The sequence below is a fragment of the Lissotriton vulgaris genome, chromosome 6 (assembly GCF_964263255.1).
Source record: "Lissotriton vulgaris chromosome 6, aLisVul1.2, whole genome shotgun sequence".
In the NCBI taxonomy this organism is placed as follows: Eukaryota; Metazoa; Chordata; class Amphibia; order Caudata; family Salamandridae; genus Lissotriton; species Lissotriton vulgaris.
The window spans coordinates 904,713,163-904,729,071 of NC_141694.1; positions in this window are offsets into that span (position 1 = coordinate 904,713,163).

Here is a 15,909-nt window from a genome sequence, read left to right on the forward strand (position 1 = left end):
ATTTCACCCTATTTTTCCCACAGACTCACAATCAATCTCTGGGCATCGACTGTCAACATTGTCCCATTCATTTACAATCTGTTGCTAGCAGAGGTTGGTTGTAGCAAAGTTCAAAGAGGCAGCTGAATCACTATGGCTAGCAGGCACAGGCCACTATGCAGTGCTCTTAAGAGACCTATATATACATCACTGTATTTCAACTTCAATGTAGATGAGCCGATGGATAAAGTCCTTGCACTTTTCAAGGCCCAACCTCCTCTATATTTTGTAAGGATATTGTGTGTTTCACAGTAGTGTTACTGAGTTGAAAAAATGGACCAACTTCACTGTGACAGCACCTTTCCATTCTTTGGCTTTTACATATAATTTGAATCTTGTGTGTTAGTTCAATAGTCCAAATAAAATCGTGCATTTCAATTTACAAAATCTAGTGAAAACCTAGAACTGAAATATTTTTCGCCTGCTGACATGCACTCATCTCTTCCAATTTGTATTACTCACAATTCTAATATGATATTGCTGCGGCTCAAGAGAGTTATTATGTGGTATGTGATTATAATAAGAGTTGGTGGCGCTTACAGTGTTATAAATAACTTGATGGATGTTGTCACTACATAACTGATGTGTGATTTGTGGTCCAAATGTAACTTCATACTTGTTTGAGTGTGTTTCCAATATGAGTTGTTTTAAGGAGATAATGGTGTGACAGAGTGATGAAACAGTAGATTGTGCTTACAAAGGGCATGTAGTGAGTTGTGGCCAGACATCAAGTAGCATATTTGTATGACTAGGTTGTCATTAGTGTAAAGATATGCATTATGAGTTAGGGGTGGCAGAGTGCAGAGGGGATAAGAGAGCTAGAGCTTGTACTGACCGGTCTCCATTCAGCCTGTTATTTCTATGATGTCTTTGGAGTGGAATATAGACAGTATCTTCTGCTCTCAGGAAATGAGGTTGAGGAACCTGGAAGACCCACCACCAGTTCCAAGGACCTCTTGGTGTACCCTGAAAGCAATGGCATGGCCTCTTCCCTGCAGGTTGTTCCACTGCCTGTGGATGCCCTCCTGTGAGCATCAGGTGTTAAAAACAGCATTCACCTTATCTTCAATTCTGGCCTAAATTTCCCTTCTACGGCTCATGGTAGCTGTCTGTACCTGTGCTCCCAACTACTAGGACTCAACCCTCATTATCTCATCTACCATCACAGTTACCTCATTTTCTGAGATTCTGGGTTGTCTACTTCCAAACATTTTAAGCAGTAATTATTAAGTAGCTCTGCTGCTGTCACTCGGATTGTGTTCTTTGAGGAGTGCTTTTCGGAGTGGATCCTGCAGGCATTATTGGTGAGTAGATTTGGATCAGGTGTATGTTGATGGATGCTTTTGTCAAAGTTGACAGACGTGTCTACTGTTGGAAACCCTGCCCTCCATTGCTATCCTCCATTGTGATTGGATAAAAGTATGCAGGAGATTTGATGTAGGGCGTAGCTCAACTGTGAATGTTCCACCCTTATTCTTTTTGGTTATCTGACTGGTAAGCACTAGAAAATAACAACAACAATATAAATATTTTAAAGTAAAGCAGGATTGTTTTATTTAAACTATAAAGTTGCTAATTTTATTCTAATTGAATGTGCTTTTTACATGCACCAGTTTCTCCTTTAGCTGTTTTGATGAGATACAGAACTAGAATGGACCACAAAGGCAGTGAGGAAGTTAGAGCATGATCTAGCATTCACAAACAGTGGTTTCAAATTGCACACAATATGTTTCCAAATGTAATAGTATTTTGTGAACCAACGTTTGTACAAATCGATTAGCACACATACTAAATCACAGGAGGCCCCAGAATAACTTCCCTAATTAATATTCATTAGGGAGGTCGCAATTTGTGACCCCCCCTGTACGATCCCCTGTGATTGACTGCAATCACAGGGATGGTGGGGTATAAGGGACAGCATATCACCATCCCACTGCGCCACTTCTATGAAGCTTTCTTGCGTCGGAAGGCCTACCCTGCGTGCATAATACCTGACGCAGGTATAATGTGGAGCAGGCCTTTACAAAGAGACGCATCTGCCTAGATGCGTCACTTTGTAAATATGCCGCAACGTGGCAAATTGGTTACGCTGCCACTGCTTCAGGAAAAGTGGCACAAAAGTATCACAAGGGGATCATAAATAATCCCCTTTGTTTTTTAAAGGCAACCCATATTTCCTAAAGGAAACAGTGCTGTTCTTAAATAAAAGCTTTTCTGATTGGAAAACTTCTAGGCAGGCACGGGTACACCCCTCCTCGTCCCCTATATAGTAGCCAACATGATTACCAAAGAGAATGGGTCCTAATGGGATCCCTTCCTCTTTATAAGTAAGTTACCACCCTAACCAAGGGATCTGCTGTAAGTCATCAATGATTTGCAACCACAATTGGGGTCCTAAGCCATTGATACCTTCATTTCCAAAGCAGAAATAAGAGGTTGGTGCACCTTTCTCTCACCTGCTATTTGCATTTAGGAAAGGATAACAAACAGGCCTTTAACAAGCAGCAAAGAATGTTCCAATTTGTAAAAGCGCTTTTGTACATTAATGAAAAGCAACCAAGTGATTTTGTAAACACTGGTCGCGGAGGCGCCCCTATGCTAGCATGCAGATCCTGTGTTTGGTAACCACCAAGCACGAAGGAGCGGAGAAGGGCGATGGTAGGACTTTGTAATTGACAGATACGGCGGTGCCTGTACCCCCGAACCCACTTGGGGAACAATACGGGGTACTTGAGGCAAATCGGCACCCACTAGGGATGAACATTCAAGGAACCACGAAGACCAGCATACCTCTGGGACTCTTTATCACTAAAAGGAGCCTTTGAAATTGCCAGTTTGATCACTCACCTTTCAGCCCGTGAACAACAGCACAGCTGTGCTCGAAAACGTGTTGGGCGTCACATTATGAATTGAAGGGGTTTCAATGCTGCTGCACTGCTGGCCACCATTAAAGGCTGTTAAACTTCCCTGCGAGTGGCGTCTCCTTCGGTGCAACCTGTTGTGTGGATATATATATATATATATATATATATATATATATATATATATACACATATATACACAATCAAAACCTTACTCGTCCAGATAAAAGAAAAGGCGCTGACTCCGTGGGCTTCACTAAAGGGATTTTATTCACCCTGTACGTGTGGCTTAACGCGTTTCGGCGGACAAACCGCCTTGGTCACAACACCTTTGCATTTAAAAAAGACAGTTTATATACAAAAGCACCACTCGATGGTCGGAGCAGTCTGATGACGTTTTTTGTTTACCTTGGCTTTTGAATAGACATAGAAAAAATCTTTTCCCACGTTTCTACTACACGATTTGATCGTAAATGGGCATTGCTTTGCAATTTTAGATTCTAATCCACTGCAAGTGCAGTTTGCAACCTTAAACATGATTATGATTATGAATTCATTCAGAATGTTTCAGTGCAATACGTCGCAAAATCCTTAATAATCAATGCCCAAACCAATGGTAGTACATTAATTCATATATGTACATGACGATATAAATGCCTATATGCACGCAGCCAACAAAAAAGAAGAAATTGTAAAAGTGCTAAAAATAAACACTAACTGTGAGTGAGTAAAAAAATAGTAAAACATAGTCAAACCACACTTCGTTTTCATTTCATACTGTCACATGATATGCCTTAACCACTTTGCGCCTATGCAATTCATTTTTATAATTTAAACAATCATTTTGAAACAACAATAGGATTTCTACAATGGAATTGAGCCCAAGTGGGCATTCTGGTAATTCTATGTTAACACATAAATACCACAATTTATAATGGTTTAAGGCCATTCAGTACTGGATTAGTGGTTTCATTACCCGTGATTTTCCTATTTTTGTTACTTTGTGTGCTCCTAACAAAGAAAAAGTAAATGAAAAAGTGCCTCATATTTTTTTTAATAAACACGTGTTGATACTTTAATATTACATTAGTATCCTCACTGTTAAGGTTCAGAGGAGTGGGATACGTAGAATTAGCATGGAGCTAATCTATTCTTATTTATGAATTACAGGTCCCTGGTTATTTTCTGAAAGGATATGATGTTACAGGTGTACACTTAAAGCTTCATCAGAGTTTAATCCATTTGGAGTCTTGGTGTCGAGAAGAATTATATATCTTGACTCTAGCCTCCTAAGTGCCAAGAGCCTATTGCCTCCTCTGACATTTTTGCTAATACTATCGATGACAAAGTATTGCAAATCTTCTGTTCTCCCCTTATGAAAGGCGTTAATATAACGGGCCACCGGGTAGCTTTGGTCGTCATTGGTCACTGCCCTCAAATGCTGTAAAATTCTTACATGGACCGGATGTAAGGTGCTACCAACATAACGTTTTTTACAGGTACACTGAAGTACATAAATTGCATAATCTGTTTTGCAATTATAGGCCCCCCTAAGCTCTAATGGTGTTCTCCTTAGAGGAAGATGTACTTTCCTGACATTGACTCCATATTGACAAGCTTTACATTTTGTACACTTAGAAAATCCTTTCTTACTGGAGAGCCAATTGGTGTTTTTTGGTTGGCTCGGAATATTGTTTACCAGTTCCTGTTTCATCGATTTTGCCCTTCTATAGGTAATCTGCGGCAACTTGGTACATATTGTTCCTAAAGCAGGATCACTACGTACTATTAGCCAGTGCCTGTACAAGATTTTTCGTACTTGAGTATGGTAGGCATTGTACCCAGTGATGATTCTAGGCGTCTCATTAGTGTCTGTGGATGTTACACTAGATTTATTCTGAAACAGCAAGCTCTCTCTACTTTTCGTCAGGCATTTATCCTCTGCTGTTTTTAGCACTTTGTCTGAGTAGCCTCTTGTACGCAACCTTTTAAATAACTGGTCTTTAGATGTTTCAAAACCTTCTTGCGTACTGCAATTCCGTTTCATTCTGAGACACTCAGCATAGGGGATGCTGGAAATCAGGCTGTGTGGGTGAAAGCTTCCGGCATGTAAGATGGTATTGCCGGAAGTGGGTTTTCTATAAGTTCTTGTTTGAATCTTGTTCTCAGAGATAAAAAGCTCTAAGTCCAAGAAAACAATGGAAGATTTGCTGGTGTCACAAGTGAACTTTAAGTTCAGAGAATTCTCATTTAGTTTCTCAGCAAATGATCTTGCACTCTCTTCACTGCCTTTCCACAGCAAAAAAATTTCGTCAATGTAACAACTGTATTTTAACACATTGTTGGACATTTCTGTGCCGTGTTCTACCATGAGTACTTGCTCCTCCCACCAGCCCATATGCAAATTAGCATAGCTGGGGGCGAAGCAAGTACCCATGGCAGTCCCCTGAATCTGACGGTAGAGAAGCTTGTTGAACATAAAGATGTTATTCTCGAGACACCACTCCACCATTTGCAATAACATGGCTGTGTGCTGATGTAGTGTTATGTCCCTAGTGTCAAGGTAATGTTTGCATGCAGCCCATCATGGTGTCGAATACTTGTGTACAAACTTTGTACATCTAATGTTACCAGGACAAGGTCTGAGTGCCAGTCAGTGTCATAAATTTTTTTCAAAAAGTCACCACTGTCTTTTATGTACGAAGGCAAGTTGCGTACAAAGGGTTGTAGAAAAAAATCGATGAACTTGCTCGTATTTTCAAAGAGCCCCCCGATTGCCGATATTATGGGCCTCCCCGGGGGGCACAGTTCATCTTTATGAATTTTGGGAATGAGGTACAGGTGCGGTGTCATTGGATAGTTATTTTTAAAAAATTCAAATTCTTGCTTTGAAATTAATCCTGCAGACTTCCAAGTGTACAGACACTGGTGGTACCTTTCTTGTATGCTTGTTACGTTGGTGGTACTAATTCGCACATAACACTCCCTGTCCGATAGTTGCAGAGAGGCTTCTTTGTTGTACATCTCTTGGGGCCATAACACTACATTTCCACCCTTATCTGACATTCGTACCATGATGTCCTTTCTTGCCTTGATTTTGTTCATAACACTTTCGTATTCAGTTCTCTCATTACTCCATGATTTTAAAAAATCATTGCTGCTTTCTAGGGACAACTGCTTCAGATCTTTGATCACCTTATCTGAAAAGATGTCTAGATATATATATGAATAGGTATAATTTAATACCAAATCATTGTATATAGATGGATTGATCTGACTGTTTATACTTCATTTAAAACTGTCGGTTCTGGGTCACCTTTTGTACTTTACGTTAATTTTACATACTTATATGTAGGACGGAACCTAATTTGATGTGAAACACTTCATTTAAATTTAATGGTTCAGGATTACTTTTGGTACTTTACGTTAATTGTTCATATTTATGTATATAATTACAAACATGTACTGACCATGTGTTTACTATGCTGGGTTGGTGGTCTAGATGACCATGAAAATAGTAGAGGGTACTTACACTGTTCACTGTATTTAAGTAAGGTCTAGACCTGTGGACTCTATGGTCCAGTGGAAGGCAGGAGCCGAAACGCGTAGACCGTCCATTTGATGCACTTTCTTTTTGCACTGGTGTGTAAATAAAAAACGCAGAAACTATCCGTTGCTGTGCCGTGTCTTTGGTCTACTAACTGTAGGAAGAGGAAGCTGTGGCAATAATTGGCGCGTGAGCTGGAACGCGCAACACAGGCACTCCAGAGCGAGGTGAAGCGGCCCTAATTGATCGGGAGATCAGAATCCAGCTGGCTGTGATTTGGAAAGGAAACGACCGACGCCTCTGCTGCAGAGCCAGGCGGCTCGTGAAGATCTGCTGCGGGGAGATTCGCAGCGGGAGAACGTTAACGGGACAGTACGAAGGCGACCGGAGCAGGGGTGAGTGAACCGACGTGGTGTATGTCAGTCTGCCTAACTCTGTAGCGCGGCGGAGGCTGTGTTCGGGTGGGGTGAGAGGCAATCGCCCTTCGGCGCAACAAACTCTTGCAAAGGAAGCCGAGGTGAAGCGTAATGTTTGGCGTGTGAAACCATTATCAGGAAAACAAATCCTAAGATACACGTAATACCGCTCACCTGTCTAAAAACTTACAGCCTGGCAAATAACCCCGAGTGAACCGGGAAGTATCAGTGAATTACCCTGAAAGGGAGCTGAAAAACCACGTCATCGGCGAGATCAGACAATCCTTAAAGGGACCGTGCAGCATTTCTGGACAAACCGAGTGAACACAGTGTGTCTCACAGGGAGCAACAGATGCGTATATTTGGATCCAGCATACTTTAGGATTAAGGGAGCTGGTTGTCCCAATATAATTACGAACACTCAACACACCAAGTTAATTGGAATTGTGTATCAAGAAGAAGAATAATAGTAACCCAACCCGGCATAGTCACACATGGCGGATAAAACAAGGAATCGCCAGTTAAGGGCGAGTGAGCTTCTGAACGATGATAATCCACTCACAGTAACCTCTGACGCTAAAAGAGATGGGGGAGAGAAAATAAAGGAGAGAACACTCGCTAACATCGTACGAGAATTACAAAATCAGCGAATCCAGGAAATTAACAAATGGTGGGAAAAAACATCTTTGGAAAAATATATTGAATTTAAGAGAGTCCCTCGAGGTTTGAGGATTCTAATAATGCCAACCCTGAATGACCTGGACACTGATTTGATAAAACTATGGCAAACTGATACAAACGAGTGCTCCTATAAGTTAATGAGGACCCTAATTATCCATGCGGAGAGGAAACTTGAAAAAAATCACGAGCACAATAGTGGCTCTGGAATCAGAGCTCGCAGATATTCCAACATCTGAAGAAAGCAAAGAGGCATTGGAAAACATGGAAAAGAAGGTAGCTAAGCATGAGATGGAGGTAGAGAAGAGGAAGGCCTACAAGTTTACCAGAGATAGGTTGGACTATATGAATGGTCGAATTTACACATTCGCAAGGAAATATGATACCCTAAGAAGTCATGTTGCCATGGATAAGAACATGGATAGAACCACTGATCCCACAGAGGAAATAGACAGCTCTGAAGTGAGCTCGGTCGAAGGAGAATCCAATACAACACCGTTGGATTTTCAGGGGGAGATCAAGCTAGCGCACATGGTCACGCGACAAAGAGGAAGAGGCAGATCCAATGCTTGGGGAAGGGAACAACGTCCACCAAAGAAACCCCCGACAAACCAAAAACCAGAAGGGGTGGCAAAAGAAGTAAAGGCAAAGCGAGGCAAAGGAAAGCAAAAATAATAGCAAAGAAGAAAATGTCCGTGTCCAATAATACAGTGGTTAATTTATCCAACAAACATCTTTCGGACACTCACTTAAAGCTTTTAAACAAAGGGTCAATAGGGTTGTCCGTATTCCCGATGCAGTACTATAGTGCAACATACACAGCACCTGGGGTGTCAAGAGTGAACAGGTCCTAGCTGTTTTACCAATGACTGACAAATGCTATATTAAACACTTACTATGTATAATACTTGCGTTCACAATAGTTTTACTTTACAAAACAGAACAAAAGATGTCCCCTGTAAGTAAACCCATATTAGCTGTTTCAGTTATTGAACATCCTAAGGTTTTATGACATGGGGAACAGTAGTGATATCCTGGGCGGGTGATGGAACTGGGTTTGTTAATGGAAAAACATCTACAGAGAAAACTATTGGTAAATTATACTTCTCCGGAAATTTAAAACTCACAAATGTTTCATTTGTGTAATCGTTTCAAAAACATGTACTTTAAAAAACTAAATACGCTCCACTGTTTTAGAAAATCTTTACAGTTTGCTACATCATCCTTTAAAGTTACAACTACGAAAACCTACTTACTTAAGCTGTTGAATTCGGCTTCAAATGTAAAGCATAAGTTCAAGCTAGCATATCATATTTTTAAAAGGTTAAACATAATTGATATGCAAATTTAAATACTACCCTTTCTTAATGGTGACACCTTATCTGTCCTATATCCCACAATTTCCATGAGCAAAGCAAAAGAAATTCTGAGGCCCTGAAGAAATAAGGTTTACTGTGGGGTTCAACTCAATCTGGTGTTTGGGCGCTTTCATGTTTTGGGGTGATATTCTGTGACAGGGTGCAGGCACCAGAAGAATTTTAGCCAAGTTCAACACATTGGAGAATGAGGGTCTGGGTAAATATCTAATCTGGTGAAGAACCATCCCTTTTTTAAACCCCATGGTGACCAACTATAGTTTATTCTCTATTTCGTTTCCTTGCCATAACAAAATAAAAGTCTTGGGTTATTTATGGAAGGGAAGACTTTTTGTTTCTTCCAATTTTTTAAAAAAAACAAAGGTTTAAGGAAAGGCAACCCTTAATGTGCATGTTTTCAACAGAAATTTGCCTTTGAAAACTAGAGGCAATAAATAAGGCCGAAATCTGTATTTTGTTTTTGGATACACATGTTATTTGTGTCTGTGTATTCATTTTTATGCATGACTTTATATGGAATGGTTAAAATAACTTATGATGCAACTTAACAGGAAAGATCACAAACATTCCAATGAGTGCTATGTCCCATGTTTTACATAAAGTAGTGTTTACCTAGAGTGGTGCTGTGTAGGACACTCTGAATGGAAATTAACCAGAACTATAACCATCTACTTCCAATAATATAACTTTTATGCCCAAATTACGCAATTACTCAATTTTCGATGATTAATCAAATGGCCTTTTTTCTGCTTCACTAGACATCCTTCATAGCCAATGACTGCATATTTTCCATTATTGAAAAAACTAAAGTGACAACTTCCTCATCCTTAATTTGTCTTTCTTTGTTCCTTAAGCTGTCATCTGTGTCAACCTCTTCCGAGAATGCAGATGCGTTAGGGATTTCCTTGTGTTTCTTAATAGCATTGGTGTCTGCACACTTCTTTGTCAATTCTGTGAACATGACAGCTGCTTCATAGACAGACGATATCTTTGTTAAGTCATTAGTGTTAAGTGTGTCTGAAACTACAGTGACCTTCTCTGTTTTACTTTCCTCAGACACTACAGAGTTTTGTGTGTTGTTCTTCTGACCGACAATTATTCCAGATGTTATTCTAGCGTTGTTCTAGCGTTTCACTTGCCATTCAGCGGTTTTCCGCCCGCTTTTGCTGCACTGTGTCTCGTCAGTAGCGGTCTGTTGTGCGAATAGTCCCAAGGCAGCAGAACGCGCTGAGATCTGGACGGCACCCAGGTCATGTCCAGTAAGTTGCTGGACTGGTTTTGGTATCCTACAATGCTGTTCTGAAAAACGGCATGGGGTGCCCGGGGGGGGGGGGGGGGGGGGGGGAGGGGGAGGCGGCGTGAATGGGCCTCCCCAGGTGGAGGCTCGTCTGCTGTAGTGGGGCGCCCCTTTACCGTTTCAGTTGCCATTCCGCCCGCTTTTGCTACACTGTGCCTCTTCCGCCATTCAGCTGTTTACCGCCCGCTCTTGCAGCTACAGTGTCTCGCTCACCATGTAGTTGAGTTGCTTCCACTCTTGCGGTGCAGCGATAGGCGGCTGCCACAGGATTTGGGCGTGGTCCACTAAAATGGCCCTGGGACACCTTGGAACTCGGACGCTTGTCTTGTAGGGCATGAGCCCATTCCCGAAAGCGTCCCCTCAGCCTTGAAGATTCTATAAAAGTCTTGGGGTCCCCCGACTCCCGCAGGCTTCCGGTGGGGAGCGGCTGCCATGATTGCTTGCGGAATGGCCACGACGGAGCTACGAGATGGTGGTGCTCTCATGCTGACGCCAGCTTCAGTCTGAAACATCCAGAAAACACTGTAGACTATCAATTTGATGAGTTCCGGTGGAGCCCCAACGTGACCCGGTAGGGAAGAACTTGCCCTCCCCTTTTTTGAGTGATGGTTCTTGTTGCCTGTCCCCTCTGTTGTCATCTAACGGAACCTTTTTTGATTGCCGAGTGAGAAAAAAAAAGGTGGGTCTTTCATCGTTTGGGAAAAAAAAATGTTTTAATCCAATGAAAAGTGTTATTTTTAGGTCATATGATCAAGCCTTCCATCATTAGGAAACCAAAAGTAAAATGAACCAATGAAAAGTTTTATAAACAAGTCACATGACCTGTTATGCGGCTTTGGGTTATAAAAAGCATACAAAACTCGTTGGCCCATGAGGCGGCGTCAGTAGCGGACCGATGTGCGAATAGGCCGAAGGCAGCACAACGCGCTGAGATCCGGATGGCACCGAAGTGGTGTCCAGCAAGTTGCCGCACTGGTGTGGCCATCCTACAATGCTGCGCCGAAAGACGGCGTGTCTCCCACTCAAAATACATAAAATGGCGAAAGACGGCGTGTCTCCCACTCAAAACATATAAAATGGCGAAAAACGGCGTGTCTCCCACTCAAAACACATAAAATGGTGAAAGACGGCGTTTCTCCCACTCAAAACACATAAAATGAAGTCTAGACTAAAAGGCAATGATCATATTTTCTACTCTTGCTATAGTTGTTCATGCACTGAGGGTGCTGTAGAAAAAAATAGAAAAATGTACCTGATTCAGCACTATAGTGCAACATACACAGCACCTGGGGTGTCAAGAGTGAACAGGTCCTAGCTGCTTAACCAATGACTGACAAATGCTATATTAAACACTTACTATATATAATACTTGCGTTCACAGTAGTTTTACTTTACAAAACAGAACAAAAGATTGTTTATTAGCATAGTGATTGGAGCAGTTATATACATATTCGGGCATAGCAATAATCAGAATGTCACATTCACATGTCTGCTCAGTGTTTACAGGTACTTAGTATCATTGATTTTTCATTTTCGTCCGGACCATGGTGACCAACTATAGTTTATTCTCTTTTTTTTTTTTTTTTTTTATTGAGATGGATCAGAATAAGAAAAAACACATACAAATTTACATATTACAGATATCAACTGGTGCCACTGACATATCAAAAGTTTAAGCAACAGGATTAAAACAATATTCACAGATAAAAGGAGTAATTCTTTCACAACCACTTTGCAAAACACAATCCAGACGGCTTAAATATATATTGGCAGCATTGGATGACCTTGCCTTAGAAATCATAGTAAGTAGTATAATAACACTCATCAATCATCTTATTTTCCTCCAGTTACTTAGCGGAGCCCATATCTTTTTACCAAATTCTTTCCTTTTTTTACCCTTAAATTTATATAAACATTCTTCAATATTATGGGTCCCTAGCAACCTTGTAAGCCACATCTGGAATGTGGGAGCTATCGGATCTTTCCAGGCCACCGCAATTAGAATTCTAAAAACAGCAACACATAGAAAGATAAAGGCTTCGGCTTCCTGTTCAACCTTAAGATTTTCATCCCTGCCAATCAGAACAGATGTGTGGGATAAAGAAATTTGACGCTCTAGCAACCCCGATAAAAACTTCTCCATTTCTTTCAAAACGGGCTTGAGATTCTGGCATGAGTAGAACATATGGATTAGATCTGCAGGACCTTGGTTACACCTTGGACAACTATCTGTATCCCTTTTACCCCATTGAAACAACTTAGCAGGGGTGTAGTAAAGATTAAAAATCATCTTATAGTGTTGTGCCTTCAGATTGGTCGCTCTTAATATTTTCCTATTTAATGCCAGAGCATAATCCACATCAATGTCGGGATCTCCTAATCTTACAGCCCAGGCATTTTCTACTTGTCCGATATCCTCTTCCAATCCAAGTAACAAATGATTATAACCTATTTTAATCTTTTTGCCCCCACTCATTATATAATGCACCAGTGGGGTTTAGCTCCTGAATAGACACCCGAGGTCTTAATGCCTTCACTGATTGTTCTAGCTGTTTATATAACAGCCAGTGATTCGAGGGGATACCAAATTTTTGTTGCAGGGCCTCGAACCCTAAGAGATCATCTTTATACATGACGTCCCCTAAGCATCTAATGCCCAACCTCTTCCAGAAGCTACTATTCCTATTTTGTCCAAGATGTAGAAATGGGCTTGAATTCCAAAGATCGATTGTGCCATTAATCTTAGGAATCTTAAGAAATTTCAACACCGCCTTCCATGTCCCCCATGCAGATAGCAACACTTTACTTTTACTCCTCTTAAAATGCAAGACATTAATTTCACGTGTTAGCATCCCCCTGGCCTTTTCACCCATTACCAGCTCATAGATTGTGGGGATTCTATGGGTATCATGCAATGCTTCAGGAACATCATAATCCAATAGATGGTTCATACGTAATATTAAGCAGACCCAATGGTATAACCGTAAATTAGGAGCAGATAACCCACCTCCCTCTAACGGTGCAGAAAGTCGGGCTAACGATCTTCTAACTTTGCCATACTGCCATAAAAATTGTGAAAACACTGCCTCCATCTTTTTCATCAAACCTTCATCAATTAAAAGCGGTATGGCACGGAATAGATACAATAACTTGGGGAACATTGACATTTTCAACACATTGACCCTCCCAATCAGAGACAAATGTAGTACATCGATCCTTCTTAATTCTTTACCAATTGTAGCTAATAAAGGCCCATAATTTTCCTGATTGATTTTTCCTACATTTGCATTAATTTTAATTCCTAAATAAACCGCGGAGTCCACATACCTTTGATCTCTTTTCTGGATATTAGTAGAACAGATTATTATAGTTTTTTCAGTATTGAGTTTGTACCCTGAACATTTCCCAAACTCCTGGGCCAATCTGCTTAATTCCTGCATTGCCACTTGCGGGTTAGTAGTAACAATTGCCAAGTCGTCCGCATAGGCCAATAACTTGGTGGTATAAGCATAAGATACAACCGGGGGTATTTTTTTAGAGTCAAGAATCTTCCTGATTAGCGGGTCAATGTACAAAGAAAAAAGTATGGGTGAACAAGGACACCCCTGGCGGGTGCCTCTTCTAATCACTACCTCATCTGATTGAAAACCCATTGTAGTGATTCTAGCAACTGGATCCATGTACATTGCTTTGATGGCTTTCCTGCATTTTTCTCCAAAGCCTCTTCTAACCAATACCTCCCACATATAGTCCCAGACCACACGGTCAAAAGCCTTCTCGGCATCTAAAAGTATCATAGCCATATCTCCACCCGTAGCATTGACTGCATCGAATAGTGAAATTGCCCTTGCTGTATGTTCCGTGGTACCTCTCCCTGGGACAAATCCATGCTGCCATGGTGAGACGAGTTGGCTAATGATCCGTCCTAACCTGTTTGCCCAGACTTTAGAGTACAGTTTAGCATCAGTGTTTATTAATGATATCGGACGATACGATCCTGGGTTCTCTTCTGGTTTGCCCTTTTTATGAAATATAACGATATTGGTCTGTTTCCATGTATCTGGGATAATACCTGACCATATTATTCCGTTAAAAAGATCTTCAAACATGGGGAGGATTTCGTCTTCCAACACCCTATATACCTCTAATGGTAGACCATCTGGACCCGCCGCTTTACCCACTGCCAGTTCATTCAGAGCGGCTTTTATCTCCTCTGAGGTTATATCCAATTCTAGACTAGCCCTATCATCCTCTTTCAGCATTGGGGTTGACAGAGACTGATCTTGTATATATGGTACTACCCCTGGCTCTTGATCATATAGTTTTTGATAAAAGTCTTGGAAGACATCCATTATAGATTTTGGGTCTGTATATTCACTCCCATTGTATTTGATCTTCCTAATTCTATTACGGTTTGATTCTTGCCTGATGCGGAGCGCTAGAGCTCTACCAGCTTGTTCTCCAGTCTCATATCTCCTTGCTCTTTGTGTTTGATATTCAGCTATCTCCTTCTGTGTAATTATTTTTAAGATTTCACCCTTAACCCGAGCCATATTACTAACCGTCTCCCCACTATCCTTACCTGAGGCTATTTCCTCAATATGACACCTCTCTGTTTCTGCTAGTTCTGAGATGAGTTTCTCTGTCTTGCTTTTATCCTCTTTTCTTAATTTTGCTGCATAACTGATCGTCTCCCCCCCTTAATGCAGCTTTAAAGGATTCCCAAACTCCATTTCTGGAAGCACTATATCTGTTACAGTCGAAAAACTCTTTTGCCCAATTTTTTATGTGTGTTACGAACCTTTCATCATTTAATAATTTCCTTTCAAAGGTCCATCTAGATGTTTTCCTCTGTACCTTAGGGACTTTATACGTCAAAATTAGGGGGTTATGGTCAGATATTATTCTTGGTAATTTAGCGATATTAACCTTACCGATTTCCCCCGCTGTAACAAAGAAGTAATCTAACTTAGAATATTTCTGTGCCGGATGGGAGAAATATGTATAGCCACGGTCACCAGGAACTTTTTCCCCCCATACCTCCACCAAACCATGAGACTGGATCAAGGCGTTTATAGCCCTATTGACTTTTCGTTTCCGACCTGTATAGTTACTCCCCCGTTGCCAATCTGCGGATATATTCATTTTGCCGCATACTATCATCGGGTTGGCCCAGTTCGCCAACTCTTCCTCTAACTTGTCATATACCATTGGGTCATCCTCATTCGGACCGTATATTGTACAAAGCGTGAAACCCAGATTCATTTCAACTAGTACCCATCGGCCAGAGCCATCAGTTTTACAACGCTTCATCCCGCACAAATTACTTTTAGCTAAAATAGCCACCCCTCTAATCATTGATGATTGCGATGAACATCCAATCAAGGTATACCCAGATATCTCCAACAACTTTCTTTTATTCCAGGGAATATGGGTTTCCTGGATGCAAACTATATCTATATTATTAGATCTTATCAAATAACTCAATCTCTGCCATTTCCTCCAATCATTTAACCCCCCTGCGTTAATAGTACATATCCTAATATCTGACATTGTTACAATATTTGCAATTCCTAAATTGACATTTCACCATGTATCTGATATCCATCATAAACCATATCCTTTCCATCTCGTGTTTTTCCAAAGTTTTCTTCCCTTCCCCCTCCTCCCCCACCCCTCCCTCCCTCTGCACTCT